The 13,342-nt window shown below is 50.4% G+C and overlaps 1 pseudogene; it reads left to right on the plus strand.

The window, feature by feature from the left end:
* The window catches only part of LOC147098139 (scavenger receptor cysteine-rich domain-containing protein DMBT1-like), a 108,233-nt pseudogene that overhangs the window by 65,164 nt on the left and 29,727 nt on the right, over window positions 1-13,342 (plus strand).

The raw sequence follows: 13,342 nt of genomic DNA on the forward strand, positions 1-13,342 counted from the left end.
GTTTAGGGCCAAGTAGCAATTGAGTTTGCTTTGGGTTTTTGTTGTTTCTGCCCAATATGACAGATATTTTTCCTTTTGCTTAGCGACGATTGTGTTGGGTCGAATTCTTTGTGTTACCCTGTCACTGTCCTGGGGCTGGTTATTGTTAGTATTGTTATTAGTTACTTTATTGAGTCCCAGGACTAGTTGACTGAGGGTATTCTTCTTTATGGTCAGCTCTTGGCATTTCAGGGCGTCGTAGTGATAGCATTGGGGGTTGCTCATTTGTAGGTGATTCCAAAATTTGGTGGCTCTTTTTTGGATAGTGATTATTAATGGGTATTGGCCTAGTTCCGCCCTGCATGCGTTGTTTACTGTTTTCCTTTGAGTCCGGAGGATACTTTTACAGAATTCCGCATGTAGGATCTCAATTGGGTGTTTGTCCCATTTTGCAAAATCTTGTTGTGTTAGTGGTCCCCAGACCTCACTGCCATAGAGTGCAATTGGTTCAATTACTGATTTGAAAATTTTGAGCCAAATGCTAATTGGGATTTCTATTTGGATTGATTTTTTGATGGCATAGAAAGCCCTTCTTGCTTTCTCTTTCAGTTCATTCTCAGCCAGTTTGAAGTTTCCTGTACAACTGATTTTTAAGCCCAAGTATGTGTAGTGAGTGGTTTGTTCAATTTTGGTTGTTCCTACTGTGAAATTTATTGTGGGTCCATGTTGTTTGGATCTTTGCTGGAACACAAGGACTTTGGTTTTTTGGAGATTTATTGTCAGGGCCCAAGTCTGGCAGTACGACTCCAGCAGGTCCAGGTTCTGCTGTAGACCCTCCTTAGTTGGTGACAGCAGAACCAGGTCGTCGGCATAGAGGAGGAATTTAACCTTGGATTCATATAGGGTGAGGCCGGGTGCTGTAGATTGTTCAAGTAGTTTTGCCAATCCATTAATGTAAATATTAATGAGTGTCGGTGAGATTGGCGAGCCCTGCGTCACCCCCCGCCCCTGTGGGAAGTACTTTGTTTGTTTGTCTCCAATTTTAACTGCACATTTATTGTTTGTATACATTGATTTAATTACATCATATATTTTCCCTCCTACCCCGCTTTCGATAAGTTTCAGGAATAAACCGTCATGCCAGATGGAGTCGAAAGCCTTCTGGAAATCTACAAAGCATGCGTAGATTTTGCTTTTGTTATGGTGAACGTGTTTGTCAATTAGGGTCTGTAGGGTGAAGATATGATCGGATGTTCTATAGTTTGGCAGGAATCCAATTTGGCTTTTACTCAAGACATTGTGCTCTTCAAGGAAGTTTATAAGTCTTTTGTTTATGATGCTACAGAATACCTTCCCCAGGTTACTGTTTACACAGATGCCTCGATAGTTGTTTGGGTCGATTTTGTCCCCACTTTTGTATATGGGTGTTATGAGTCCTTTGTTCCAGATGTCTGGGAAATAACCGACACTCAGAACTAAGTTGAAGAGTTTTAGGATAGCCAGTTTCAGTTTGTCGTCTGCGTGTTTAATCATCTCGTTTAGTATGCCGTCTGTCCCGCAAGCTTTTCCTGGTCGCAGGTCCTTGAGTTTTTCAAGAAGTTCTTTTTCTGTTATTATGGCGTCTAGCGGGTTTTGGTTATCTTTTATGGCCATTTCAAGCTTTTCAAGTTTTTTGCGTATTTGGTGTTGCTCTGGTCCTAGTGTGTTTTTCTGGTATAATTTTTCAAAGTGGTTTACCCATGTGTCCCCATTTTGAATGGACAAATCGTCGTGTTGTTTTTTGTGTAGTGTTTTCAAGTTGTCCCAGAAACAATTCGACTCAATGGATTCCTCCATGGAGCTGAGTGTATTCTTAATAAATTGCTCTTTTTTGGTCCTGAGTGTGTTTCTGTATTGTGTTAGCGTCTGACAATAAGTAAGGCGTAATTCCTCGTTTTCTGGATGTCTGTGTTTTTGGTTTGATAGTTTTCTAAGTTTTTTCCTCATGTTATGGCAATCATGGTCAAACCATTTTTCATAGTTTTTTGTTTTGGGTTTGTTCTTGCGAGCTTTCAAGTTTGCATTTGTTGCCAAATTATCAAAAATATTGTTTAGTTTACTAACTGCCCGGTTTACGCCTTCTTTATTGTGAGTGTATATGTTATCCAGAAAGGTGTCTAAGAGAGCTTGAGTTGATGCATTGCTAATTGTTTTCTGGTATTTTTCCGTGTCGTTTTTGGCCCATCTGTACGATTTTTTGGTGTTGTACAGTTTACTGGGTTGTGTTTCTATGTTGTTTGTTTCTGTCTTTTTGAGAAACATAGTAATTTGACTGTGATCTGACAGTGTTGTTTGTGGTTTGACTGTGAATGCTCTGAAAGAGGATGGGTCCAAGTCTGTAATCATATAGTCTACTGTGCTGCAGCCAAGAGGTGAGCAGTAGGTCGATCTTCCTAGGAGGTCTCCTATGAACCTACCATTGACAATGTACAGACCCAGGTTTCGACAGAGCTGTAGTAGCTGTTTACCGTTGGTATTTGACTGCTTGTCGCAGTTATGCCTGTATGGAAGGGAAGGGATGTCAAAGTGGTTATTCCCGAATACGTAATTGTTTCCCTGATTATTGGTGAAGTCTGGTTCTTCGCCCGTTCTTGAATTGAGGTCCCCACAGATCAACACGTTCCCCTGGGCCTGGTATTGGATAATTTCCCCCTCCATGTTGGAGAAGGTGTCCTCTTTGTAGTACGGGGAATCGATTGGAGGGATATAAAGTGCGCAAATGTAAACATCTTGGGTGTTTGAGATAATCTCCCTCTCAAGTTTGAGCCACATATGGTTTTCGCCCTTTTTTATAAATTTGATGTAATTCTTAAGTTCTGTTTTAAACCAGATCAGTATGCCTCCGGAGTCTCTGCCTTGGGTTACACTTGGTAATTTATTGGAGGGGACCACTAGCTCAGTGTACCCTTGGGGACAGCCGGTGTGTCCTTTTCCTTTAAACCAAGTTTCCTGTAAAATGATAATATCTAGATCTTTAGTTTCCTCTATGAACTCTGGGGTCCTACTCTTCACTTCTCGCAGTGAAGAGCGTAGACCTTGGATATTCCAGGTCGAAATATATAAGGATTTCATGTTAAGTTTTATCTTTTTCTATGATAGGTTAAAGAGTGGTACGTGTTTGTCGTGTCTAAGTGTGGGGAAAAAAAAGATCACCCCAGTTGTCTACAAAAGTTAATACAATTTGGTTACAGTTCTTTCTATTAATTAGTCCTTGATCCATAAGGCGGAAGTAGATGCTGCTGCACATCTGCTTATTGTCTCTTAATGGATTGTTTCTGTCTCTTCCCCCCAGTCGCTCTCTCTTCCCCCCAGTCACTCTCTCTCTTCACCCCAGTCGCTCTCTCTCTTCCCCCCAGTCGTTCTCTCTCTTCCCCCCCAGTCGCTCTCTCTCTCAATACCAACAACAACATGCCCTCTCAAAAGCCTCGGCACCGCCGGGCATCTATATATATAAAAGGATAGATCTGTCTGTCTGTCTGTCTGTCTGTCCTTCGGTGTGTCTGTCCAGCTATACACTCTAAAGTTATAGAGCATACCGACACGTGCGTTACATCAAAAGATAGCTTACGATTCCGATACGGTCATAAGCGTATTTACTTTTCGGCGAGAAAGAAATTGCGGCCGCTGTATCAAAAAAAGTCCAAATTCCGATCATTAGCATCTCATTATCCGCTCATTAGCATAGAGTGACATTAAGGTCGACCAATCGTACGGTCGAGCGACCCGATGGTCGACCAATCGCTGCGTGGCGGGGGCGGTTTCGTCGCGCATGCGGGCGGGCCCTCCTAGAGTCGAGTGACAGGACGATTGACCAATCCTATGCTTCGGTGACCTGATGGTCGACAAATCGGTGCGTGTGTGGGCAGGCCTTATCCTTCTGAACCGAGGTGAGCCGCCACCATCTTGATTCCAAACTTTACATTTCTTTTTCCCTCATTCTGCCTCTATTAAAAAAAAAGTTGCTTTTGAAACAAATATTTTTTTTATTTAAAGCTAATTACTTTCTAAATCTTTTATCTAATCTCATTAATTTTCCTACCTTTCCCAGTTTTTGCAGGTAGGCCTCGAAGCCTGGGCGTCTGTTGCCAGCCATGCTGGACCCGAGGCAATTGTATTGTGTCAAGCTCCTTCCACACATCACCCCCCGCTGGGCCCGATTCCGAACCAGCGGCCAGCCATCTTGGTAAAGGCTGGCTGGGCTCACTGCAAGCTCCTGGCGCTTCATTTGGGGGGGGGCGGGGCTCGGGAGGGGAGGCGGAGTGGAGAGGGAGACCCTGGCAACCGGGCTCGCCACCCGCAATCGGCCATCTCAAGCCGCTCAGGCCCAGGCCCGGTCCCGGAGATCGGGAGGCGGAGAGGGGAGGAGGGTTACCAAGGCAACCGGGCCCGGCCAGCGGCAATCGGCCGTCTCAAGCCGCCTGGCCCAGCCTCGGGAGGGCGGGGCTTGGGCTGACTGGGGCGCTGTGCTCGACATGTCAGTGCGTGGGGTGGCACGGAGCTCAGCGGAGCCATCACCGGAAGAGCGGAGACAGTCTGCTGGCTCCCCCCTCACTTTCGCCCCCCCACCTTGCCCCACCTCCCCCACCCCTCCCCTCCTCTCCCCCTCACCCCCTCCCCCTCTCCCCCACTCCCCCTCCCATCCCCCGCTACCCCCCTCTCCCTCCCCCCTTCCCACTCCCCCTCCCCTCCCCCCCGCCTTCTCCCCCTCCCCCACTTCCCCCCTCCCCCTTCACCCCGCCCGCTCCCCTTCCCTACCCTCCCATCCCCTTTCCCCCTCCCCTCCCTTCCCCTGCCTCCCCTCCCCTTCCCTCCCTTTCCCCCTCCCCACCCTTTCCCCTCCCCTCCCTTTCCCCCCTCCCTTTCCCCCCTCCCCTCCCTTTCCCCCCTCCCCTTCCCCACTCCCCTTTCTCCCCCCCTCCACCCTCCCCCTCCCCTCCCGTCTTCCACCCCTGCCCCCCTCCCCATTCCTCCCTCCCCCTCCCCTTCCCCTCCCCCTCCTTCTCCCCCTCCCCACCCCCTCCCCTTTCCCCTCCCTCCACCCCTCCCCCCTTCCCCCCTCCCCTCCTCCCCTCCCCCCTTCCCCCTCCCCTCCCCCTTCCCCCATTCCCTCCCCTTTCCCCCCTCCCCTTTCCCCCATCCCCCCCTTTCCCCCCTTTCCCCCCTCCCCTTCCCCCCTTCCCCCCTCCCCTTCCCCCCTCCCCTTCCCCCCTTCCCCCATTCCCCCCTTTCCCCCCCTTCCTTCCCCCCAGTCGCGCTCTCTTTCCCCCAGTCGCTCTCTCTCTTCCCCCCAGTCGCTCTCTCTCTTCCCACCAGTCTCTCTCTCTCTCTTCCCCCCAATCGCTCTCTCTCTTCCCCCCAGTCGCTCTCTCTCTTCCTCCCAGTCGCTCTCTCTCTTCCCCCAGTCGCTCTCTCTCTTCCCCCCAGTCGCTCTCTCTCTTCCCCCCAGTCGCGCTCTCTCTTCCCCCCAGTCGCGCTCTCTCTTCCCCCCAGTCGCTCACTCTCTTCGCCCCAGTCGCTCTCTCTCTTCCCCCCAGTCACTCTCTCTCTCTCTTCCAACAACAACATGCCCTCAAAAGACCCTCGGCACTGCTGGGCACTTCAGCTAGTTATTATATATAATAAACACCCCCACCGGGAGCAGTAAATACCTGACACTCGGCACATTTACAATGCAGACAGAACAAGTTTCCATTGAGATTTGCCCCAAAGCCGCAGTGATTGAGCTGACCGGCTGGAAATGTCACAATCTCAATCCAACTCTCCATTCTCAACCCAAAAGCCGCTACCGGGCATGCGCCGTGAGCCCGGCTCTGCGCCTGCGCTCATCGCTTGTTGTGCGATCTGATATTATCCACAGACTGTGAATCTGAGACTGGGGAGGGAGGTTTCTCAGCCTCGGGGAGCCTGGGCAATGGGTCCGCGGTTACTGTGGGCAGCACGGGAGGAACTACACTGTAAGACCCCACAGCTGCCTGAATTTACTATTTTGACACTTAGATAGATAATGAAACGGCAATAAGGACAGAATCTTAGAGAAGATCAGTAAACGGTTCCAATAAATACACACCATCCCATGGAACTGCTGGTAAAAGAGTGGAGAATTCTCCTGCAAGCCTTGCCCATATCTCACGCCCCGTCACTGTTAACACAGATGTATTATCTATTTACTCCATTTGCTGGTCGTGGCATCATGCTGTGCTCAACATGTCCCTGAAAAATGCCGGTATAGAGGCTGGTGAATGGATGTTAATTTCCCAGAAGGATTATATTAGAACAATTCACCCAACAAGTAAGTACACAGAGGTGTACAGGACCGGGAATACCTGGATATCTGGAGCTTCTGCTGCTCCTGGATATTTCCCAGCCCTCGGTCCGTTTTTCTTCAGGTCTTTATCCATGTCACTCTTGAATTTGCCGAATCTGATTACTGCATATCTCGCGATTCAGTTTAAGTCCTCCCACTACTCAGCACTCTGAAAGATCCGTCCGTGTGAGTGAGCTAAACGCCTCACCAGCCCACAATAATTAGACACTTCCTCTATTTTGTGACCGAAACATTTGATTTAATTTCATCAACATTTCACCGTCTTAGTGCCGATAATGTTGCCGTCCCTGGTTTAAATTTTCAACGTTCAAATGAAAACCACCGGATAGATGGGACTATCTAAAAACATTCATAATATACACGGCGATAAGACAGGAATTGATAACAACAACATTTCCCCTCACATGTTGACACAATGAAGCCAGTGTTTAAGGTCTGTCTCACCTGACTAAATAAACGGGACAATCGGATTATTGATGAGATTACAGAAACTCTCACCACATTTTAATAAAAAAGCGCCTTAAATTGCTCACTGTTTATTTCAATATAATTGGCAGGAAGTGCCAAGCCCAGACTGGTGAATGGGAGCAGTCCCTGTGCGGGGAGACGAGAGATTTACGGGACTGGAACCTGGAGCACAGTTTGCGGTGATGGGACCTGGTTCTTACCGAATGCGGAAGCTGTTTGTAACGAGCTGGGCTGTGGCTCTGCAGCAGCAGCGCCGCTTGATGCTCACTTTGGAGAAGGATCAGGGCCTGTTATTGGTCCGCCTGGCTGCGGACACGAGCGGGATGTTGGAGTAATCTGTTCAGGTACAAACTGATTGTTATGGAAACATACGGGTTACCAACAAGTAGTGTGCGGCCGCCTCGAGTCGATAGCGAAAGATTAGAAATATTCTCATCTCGATAAACGGGAGCGGGGGGGGAGGGGAAATTTAAACAGCGTTTAGTTTTACATTTCTTCACTTTCAGTTGAAAAGACAGAATGTTCTACACATGGCCGTTATAATTCACTGCTAACATTGGCTGATTTGTCCAATCATAAGTTAGTTGCTATTTTTCAATCCTATTACCTTGACGGGACACTACAGATAGGTCAGTGAACCGCGACTCTTAGACGGAATGTTCAATTTCCTGCCACGTGCAGCTAAAATGTCTTGATCAGTGCAGAGAATAGGGCAGTTTCACAGAGCTGAGAAGGGGTCGGCATTTGATCCCCCTGCTGCTGAGCGGGCCCTCACTGCACCTTGTGCCCAGCGGTCTCAGTGCCTTTAATAAAGTTCCTGTTGTGTGGACTTTCCTTATATCTCCTGCTGAGTGGTTTTCACTGCACCAGCTATTGACTGGGGTTTCCCTGCACCAGCTATTGACTGGGTTTTCCCTGCACCAGCTGTTGACTGGGTTTTCACTGCACCAGCTAGTGACTGGGGTTTCCCTGCACGAGCTATTGACTGGGTTTTCCCTGCACCAGCTGTTGACTGGGTTTTCACTGCACCAGCTATTGACTGGGGTTTCCCTGCACCAGCTATTGACTGGGTTTACCCTGCACCAGCTGTTGTCTGGGCTTTCACTGCACCAGCTGTGGGGTGGGTTTCCACTGCTCCAGCTGTTGACTCGGCTTTCCCTGCACAAGCTGTTGACTGGGCTTTCACTGCACCAGCTGTTCACTGGGTTTTCACTGCACCAGATGTTGACTGGGTTTTCACTGCTCCAGATATTGACTAGTTTTCCCTGCACCAGCTGTTAACTGGGTTTTCACTGCTCCAGTTGTTGACTGGGTTTTCACTGCACCAGATGTTTACTGGGTTGTCACTGCTCCAGCTGTTGACTGGGTTGTCACTGTTCTGCTGTTGACTGGGTTTTCACTGCTCCAGCTGTTGACTGGGTTTTCACTGCTCCAGATGTTGACTGGGTTTTCACTGCAACATCTATTGACTGGGTTTTCACTGCACCAGCTATTGACTGGGTTTGCACTGCTCCAGCTGTTGTCTGGGTTTTCACTGCTGCAGCTAGTGACTGGGTTTCCACTGCTCCAGATATTGACTGGGTTTTCACTGCTCCAGCTAGTAACTGGGTGAGCACTGCTCCAGCTGTTGACTGGGTTTTCACTGCTCCAGCTGTTGACTGGGTTTTCACTGCTCCAGCTATTGACTGGGTTTCCACTGCTCCAGATATTGACTCGGTTTTCACTGCTCCAGCTGCTGACTGGGTTTTCACTGCTTCAGCTGTTGAGTGGGCAGTCACTGTTCGAGTGACAATTGTGGTCTTACCTCACCCTTTAATTAAAACGATAAAGTTAGAAATCACAGGAAGAATAATACAAATATGTTCTGCTTTTAACAATCTGTGGGGAAGCGATAATAAACGAGGGCTAGAAATTAATTATAGCTCAGGAGTTGGCGGTGGCATTAGCAAAGTTGGAGAATTAGCGCCAGGCACTAATGCTTTGGACTGCATGCAAAATTCGTGCTCTCTGTTCAAAGAAATGATTGGAGTCCTAAGTCAAGTCTTAAAACCCAAACTCATTGGCGTTACATTCAAAGGGTGGGCTGTGCCTGGCAAGGTGACTAGAGTCAGGGACCTGCTCGATGGCGGAGGAGCGGGATGGATGGTGCGGTGCCTGTCTTGGGCCAATGTCCGGCTCGCGGTCAAGGCAATCAAGTCGGTGAAAGTGGCACTGGGCCCCGGCTCCACTAGGTGTATCGAGGCGGCTCGGGCACGTGGGGCGATCCCGTCCGAGCTTTCCCCCATTCGGACAGAATTCCTCATCGGCACCCAGCCCCGAAACTCCCCTCGGGAACCGGCACCTCACAACTTGAGCCATCTCGAGGAAATACAATCCATGCCTTTTCATTCCGCACAGAGGTGTTTCCTGTACGGGCTGCTCCTGCACACTCTCCACTTTGCCATCTTCGCCTGATGTCCGGACATGCCTTGGCATGCTGTCTTGTCTGCTGGTGGAGGCGGAGTTCCCCAATGGAGGGCTCTCTACGCGGGAGTCCTCCCTTGTTCTATCAGGGACTTGGCCTGGAGGGTGTTGCACGGAGCAGTCCCCTGCAATTTGGTTTTAAATAGGTTCACGGACTCCCAGGCTGCCTGCATTTTCTGCGGCCTGGACGAGTCAATATTTCATGTTTACACGGAATGTGAGAGGTTGCAGCCCCTCTTTCATTACCTGAAGTGGCTGCTCCTCGATTTTTGTTTGCACTTCCGTCCCACGTTCTTGATCTACGGTCAGCTGGTGCGAAGTGGAGCGGGCAGGTTGGAGGACCTCCTCGTGGGTCTGCTCCTGGGCCTGGCTAAAAAAGCCATCAATTGGTCCAGTCAGCGGCCGGTCGAGGGGGTCGATGAGCCCGATTGCCTGCCTCTCTTCCGTGGCCATGTTCGCGCCAAGGTGGCCTTGGATATGGAGCACGCGGTGTCCGCCGGCAAGCTTGAGCACATCCGCGACTGGTGGGCACCATGGGGACTGGAGTGCATATTATATTCGGACAACACAATTTTAATTTGATTTGTTAAGGTTTATTTAAAGTTTGGTTAATTTACAGGTAATTTGTTTTTGGTCCAATCAAAAGAGTACACTCAAAGAGTGGGCTGTGACTGGCAAGGTGACTAGAGTCGGGGACCTGCTCGATGGCAGAGGAGTGGGCTGGATGGCGCTGGAGGACCTGACGCGGCACCTGTCTTGGGCCAACGGCCGGCTCGTGGTCAAAGCCATCGAGTCGGTGAAAGTGGCACTGGGCCCCGGCTCCACTAGGTGTATCGAGTTGGCTCAAGCACGTGGGGTGATCCCGTCCGAGCTTTCTCCCGTTTGGACAGAATTTCTCATCGGCGCCCGGCCCTGAATCTCCCCTCAGGAACCGGCCACCTCACAACTTGAGCCATCACGAGGAAATACCCTCCGTGCCTTTTCATTCTGCACGGAGGTGTTTCCTGTATGGGCTGCTCCTGCACACTCTCCACTTTGCCATCTTCGCCTACCGTATGGACACGCCTTGTCATGCCATCTTGCAGTCCGGCGGAGGCGGAGGCCCCAAATGGAGGGCTCTCTATGCGGGAGTCCTCCCTTTTTCAATCGGGGACTTGGCCTGGAGGGTGTTGCACGGAGCAGTCCCGTGCAATATGGTTTTCAATAGGTTCATGGACTCCCAGGCTGCCTGCATTTTCTGCGGCCTGGAAGAATCCGTGTTTTATGTCTATGCAGAATTTGAGATGTTGCAGCCCGCCTTTCCCTACTTGAAGGGGCTGCTCCTCGATTTTTGGCTGCACTTCAGTCCCACGCTCTTGGTCTACTGTCACCCGGTGCAGAGGGGAGCGGGCAGGTTGGAGGACCTCCTCGTGGGACTGTTCCTTGGCCTGGCTAAAAAAGCCATCATTTGGTCCAGGCAGTGGGCGGTCGAGGGGGTCTTTCAGCCAAATTGCCTGCCTCTCTTCCACGGCCATGTTTGCGCCTGGGTGGCCCTGGAGATGGAGCACGTGGTGTCCACCGGCACGCTTGAGTACATTCGTGACCGGTGGGCGCTGCAGAGACTGGAGTGCGTTACCAAACCGGACAACACAATTTTAATTTAAGTTGTTAAGGTTCATTTAAAATTTTATTAGTTACAGTTTATTTGTTTAAGCCCCTAATCCAAAAGAGTACACTCAAAGGGTGGGCTGTGCCTGGAAATGTGACTAGAGTCGGGGACCTGCTCGATGGCGGAGGAGCAGGCTAATGGCGCCACAGGAGCTGGCGCTGTGCCTGTCTTGGGCCAACGTCTGGCTCACAGTCAAAGCCATCGAGTCGGTGAAAGTGGCACTGGGCCCCGGCTCCACTGGCTGTATCGAGGTGGCTCAAGCACATGGGGCAATCCCGTCCAAGCTTTCCCACATTCAGATGGAATTCCTCATCGGCGCCTGGCCGCAAAAGTCCCCTTGGGAACCGGCGCCTCACAACTTGAGCAGTCTCGAGGAAATATCCTCCGTGCCTTTTCATTCCGCACGGAGGTGTTCCCTGTATGGGCTGCTCCTGCACACTCTCCACTTTGCCATCATTGCCTGCCATCCGGACACGCCTTGGTGTGCCATCTTGCCATCCGGTGGAGACTGAGGCACCCAATGGAGGGCTCTGTATGCGGGAGTCCTCCCTTGTTCAATCGGGGACTTGGCCTGGAGGGTGTTGCACGAAGCAGTCCCGTGCAATATGGTTTTAAATAGCTTCATGGACTCCCAGGCTGCCTGCATTTTCTGCAGCCTGGAGGAGTCCGTGTTTCATGTCTATGCAGAATGTGAGAGGTTGCAGCCCCTCTTTCACTACCTGAAGAGGCTGCTCCTCGATTTTTGGCTGCACTTCAGTCCCACGCTCTTGATCTTTGGTCACCCGGTTTGGAGGGGAGCGGGCAGGTCAGAGGACCTCCTCATAGGACTGCTCCTGGGCCTGGCCAAAAAAGCCATCAATTGGTGCAGGCAGCGGGCGGTCAAGGGGATTGTTCGGCCCAATTGCCTGCCACTCTTCCGCGTCCATGTTCGCGCCCGGGTGGCCCTGGAGATGGAGCACACAGTGTCCACCGGCACGCTTGAGGCTGTTTGCGACCGATGGGCGGTGCGGGGACTGGAGTGCATTATCAATTTGAAGAACCAAATTTTATTTTGATTTGTTAAGTTTTCACAGAATCACAGAATCACAGAAACCCCACAGTGCAGATAGAGGCCATTTCGGCCCATCGAGCCTGCACCGACACATATCCCACCCGATCCCCGTAACCCCTACACCAACACATATCCCAGCCTATCCCCGTAACCCCACGTATTTAATCCCCCTAACACTAAGGGTCAATTTATCATAGCCAATCAACCTAACCCGCACATCTTTGGACTGTGGGAGGAAACCGGAGCACCCGGAGGAAACCCACGCAAACACGGGGAGAATGTGCAAACTCCACACAGACAGTCGCCCGAGGCCGGATTCGAACCCGGGCCCCTGGCTCTGTGTTATTTAAAGCTTTATTAATTTACAGTCAATTTGTTTAAGCACCCAATCAAAAGACTACACTCAAAGGGTTTACCAATACTGACTGTAGTCTAATCGCAAATCATCATTGTCACAGGCTACTTTCACTTCTTAAAGGGGAGGTTCATTGTTGCTGCAGCACCTCATTCTCAGCATTGCTGGCTGTGCAGCTGCCTCAGCAAGCAGAAACAGAACAAGGAGAAGCAGCCAAAGGACTGAACCAGGTGTGCTCATGTCAGATCCATGTCCCAGGGAGAGAGCCGCAGTTTCTCCGATGAAGAATTGGAGGCATTGCTTTTTGCTGTGGAGAGACGGAGGCTGGTGCTCTACCCAGAAAGTGGCAGGAGGCCCTCATCACAAGTCTTGCATACCATGTGGAGGGAGGTAGCGGAATACATCTTGGGCAGTACTGTGGTCCCCAGAATCGACACACAGTGGAGGAAGAAATTTAACTACCTCACTCGGGTGGTCAGAGTGAACAAATGCTTCAACAAATGCAACAGAGCGCCATCGATTCCATAATCTTCACACACTGCCCAAAGTATCGGCGCCGTTGTGGGGGGAGGGGGTGGCGGGTGGGTTGATGGCGAGATTTGCCCCACGGCGCTGGAATCGCCGTGGCTCACCCCAGTGATAATGCTCTAGCAGGAGGTGATAAGGTATAGAATTTCTCCCCCTATAATTTTCACCGGATAATACAGAGATTACCCAGCGAGTTGGATATTTGCACACCTGGGGAACGACCTGATTGCAATGATTTTTGAACCTTCCGGAATTTCAACTTCACAACAGTGTCCTCCGGTCAATCCAAATACTCCAGAGGCAGACGTAAGTTTACTTTTGATTACATTTGCTCTCTTTTTATTAACTATTTCCTGCAACAATCTAAGACATTACAACGGCTCTGTTCCTTTCTAATTCTGAAACAGCTGAACCAGTGAACACTACTCACCTCCTGAAGCCCAAAGATTACAAGTTTTCCACAGCCCAGATACTGCTTTCTGTGAC

The sequence above is a fragment of the Somniosus microcephalus genome, chromosome 30, assembly GCF_052327205.1.
Source record: "Somniosus microcephalus isolate GS21.2 chromosome 30, FLI_Smic_1.0, whole genome shotgun sequence".
NCBI lineage: Eukaryota > Metazoa > Chordata > Chondrichthyes > Squaliformes > Somniosidae > Somniosus > Somniosus microcephalus.